This window comes from Otolemur garnettii, unplaced genomic scaffold (genome assembly GCF_000181295.1).
Source record: "Otolemur garnettii isolate 467f Iridium unplaced genomic scaffold, OtoGar3 scaffold00217, whole genome shotgun sequence".
In the NCBI taxonomy this organism is placed as follows: domain Eukaryota; kingdom Metazoa; phylum Chordata; class Mammalia; order Primates; family Galagidae; genus Otolemur; species Otolemur garnettii.
In genome coordinates this window covers 608,699-612,340 of record NW_003852612.1, presented here as the reverse complement: position 1 = coordinate 612,340, position 3,642 = coordinate 608,699, and positions in this window count along the sequence as shown.

Here is a 3,642-nt window from a genome sequence, read left to right as displayed (position 1 = left end):
ATTTCATCAGATCTGCAGAGTAATGTTAACTTCCTCTGGCTTCTTGCAATAGACAAAAAACGTAACAAAAAAATGACAAAGATGACATTTTTGAAAACATTTAAACTTCTATGCAAAAATAACAACAAAACTAATGTGAAATGAGCAGCAATGTATTGGGGGAAAATTTGAATAATCATGAATAAAGGTTAATATCTATAGCAAGGTGTGGTGATGCAGGTGATCCTAGTGGGAGGATTACTTGGGGCCCAGAGTTCAAGACCAGCTTGTGCAACATAGTGAGAACCCATTTCTATAACAACAAATAAAATAAAATAAATCTATAGTGTTTAGAAAACTCGTTATAATTTATAATAGATCAATAAAGGGTTTTGATAAACAACATATATAATACAAATGGTAGACCACCACAGAAAATGCCCTTATCAAAACAATGGCAGTATACTGATTTGCATTTGCTGCATTCACAAAATTAAAGGAGGTGTCTATCCAATGTTGGCACAATTTAGCTGAAGCTAGTGTGCTCAGAAATGTCAAAAGTCATACAAAAATTCTTATTTTCAATCACTCAGAAATGCCACTCCTAAGAATTTATCCCAAAGCAATAAATCCAGAATAAGAAAAAAAAAATCGATTTATTTTAAAATTTCCATTACTGTGTTCTACATAGAAATAACCAATTAGAAATGGCTGAAATGCCTTAGAATATGGCATTCATATTCAAAATTATATTCTGGTTACAACTATAGAAGAACATGAATGCACATAGAGAAGCATAGAGAACAGAGGGCAAGGTCAGCGAGGGCATAGAAATCACCCAGTGTGTGGGTGATGGGATCAGGGGGAATATACTTTATTTTGTTAAAAAATTCATTTATTTTTATACAGGGTATCCATATTCCTTGTATGATAAATTTTACATTGAAAACAAAGAGATTGAAATAGAAAAAAAAAAAAAAAAACAAGAAGAAAGAGAGAGAGAGAGAAAGAAAACAGCCACCAAACGCAAACAAAGACCAAGGTTTAAAAAAGCCTGCACTCTAAAATCTAATTTATGAACTCTTCTTTCTGTGCTTTTCTCTTCTCTTTATAACAGAGAAGACTTATAGGTCATTTGGCTTCTTCTGCTGTTAATGAAAAAGAAGTTTCCAGGGATTTGAGCAGTCTTGTTTCAAATTCTGTCAGAGCTGCGGCCAGCTCCCTTGGTGTGTTATTATGCAGTTTCACAGGCCTCAAGGTTAAGGAATTAATCAAGTATGCAATGAAGTGATTAAATAACAGTATTTACAATTTTTGGAATGGCTCGCCTTCTGCAAACACTGGTTGCTTATTTCCTCTTTGGAAAAATGGGTGGATACAGGTTTAAAATGCATCTGGTCCTCTTCCTCATAGGAAAAGAAAAACACCTCTCCCAGGCTTCCACGCTCATTTTGAGCCATATCTCATGAACAACATGTGAATTCGTCCCAGGTGGACTCAATTGCAGCCACCATTTGCTTTATTTCAGAGCAACAGTTAAGAAAGAGTATTCTGCAGGATACAGCTCATTGCCTGCATTCGGCTTCCATTTTTGGCCTCTACTTCCTACATTCTAAAACCTGGCTGTATTTGAGAATCAGCTATAGTGGCTGTGAAAAATACAGATTTCCCGGCCTCATCCCTGGAGATTTTGACTCAGTAGGTTTGGGACGAAGCCCAGAAACCTGCACTTTTATCAAGCTTAGCAGATGGTCATTTGTGTGGCCAGATTTGAGAACCACTGATTCAGATTATTGAAGACTTCACTTGGCTTTCCCATCCTTCCTCTCTGTTATAAATATTTATTAAGCTCCTATTATGTGCCAGCACACCATGAAGTTGCTAAATCATATACATGTTCACCACTAGATTGCAATGTGAAAGTGGGCTTCCCAACTCAATGTAATAAAAATGTCAATTCTCCTTCAATTAATTCATAGGACTAACACAATTCCTACCAAAATCCCAGCAAGATATTTTGCATCATAGACAAATTTACTCTAAAGTTAACTTTATAAATTTCATCTTCTATTATAAAAATTAAAATATGTCCTGATATTTATATGAAAAGCCTAGAATAGCTAAAATTATCTTGAAAAAGTAGAACAAAGTGGAAGGAATCACTGTACCCAATATTAAGGCTTATTGTATAAATGTAGGAATAGACAGTGTGGTATTGACATGTACATAAATGGAACAGAAGAGGGAACCCAGAAATAAACTCATACAAACATTCCCAACTGATATTTGACAAAAGTGCAGAAGAAATTCAATGGAGAAAGAATTGCTTTTCAACAAATAGTGCTGAAACAGTTGGACATCCATAGATCCCCCCACCCCCAAATGATCTTAACTCTCACACCTTATACAAAAGAGAACTCAAAGTGGATTCTATATTTCAATTCAAATGTAAAACTGTAAGATTTTTAGAAAAAAATAGGAGAAAATCTTTGGAATCATAAGCTAGGGAAGGAGTTCTTAGGCTTTACACCAAAAGCATGACGAAAATTGACAAATTGATTTTTTGCTCTGTCAAAGACTCTGGTAAGAGGATAAAAGACAAGCTACAAATTGGAATAAAGACTCTGCAACCATATATCCAATAAAGGACTAGTAACTAGACTATATTAAAAAACTCACAAAACTCAACTGTAAAAAATCCTCAAAATCCAATTAGACAATAGGCAAAGGACGTGAACAGACATTTCACTAAAGATAATATACAGATAGCAAATAAACACATGAAAAGATGTTCAACTTCACTAGTCATTGGAGAAACGCAGACTAAACCACAATAAGATATCTCTACATATAGATCAGAATGGTAAAATAAAAGATAGTGACAACACCAAATGCTGGTAAGGATGTGGAGAAAATGAATTTCTCATATGCTGCTGGTACGAATATAAAATAGTATATACAAGCTGGAAAACAGTCTGATGGTGTCTTATAAAACTAAACAGGCAGGTACCATAAGACCCAGCAATTGCACCTTGAACATTTATCCTAGAGAAATTAAACTTTATGTTTATACCAAAACCTTTACACAAATATTCACATCAGCTTTATTTGTAATAGCCCAAATCCAGAAACAACCCAGATGGCCTTCAACCCAGTGAATGGTTAAACAAAGTGTGGCACATGCATATCGAAAGAAATGATCTCTAGAGACACAAAACACCTTGGAATTAATAATTATAATTCTCCAGAGAATTATGCCAAGTAAGAATATGACAATCCAAAACAAGTATGGTTCCATTTATTTAACTCTTAAAATCATACAGTTACAGAAATGGAGAACAGATTAATGGTTACTAGAAGCTGAGGAGAGGTTAAGGGGATGGGAAGGAAGGTGGGCATGGTTATGAAAGGGTGGCAGGGATGGAAATGTTCTGTATCTTGACTCTGGTAGTGGACACATAAACCTGCTCATGCAATAAAAATGCAGACTTGAACATTCACACATACATGTGCATACACTCAAATGGAGGTAAAATTGAGAAAATCTGAACAAGATGGATGGATTATATCAATGTAAATATCCTGGTTAAGATATTGAACTATAGTTTTGCAGGTTGTTACTGTTAGGAGAAACTGGATGAAGGAAATCCCCCGTGTCAATTC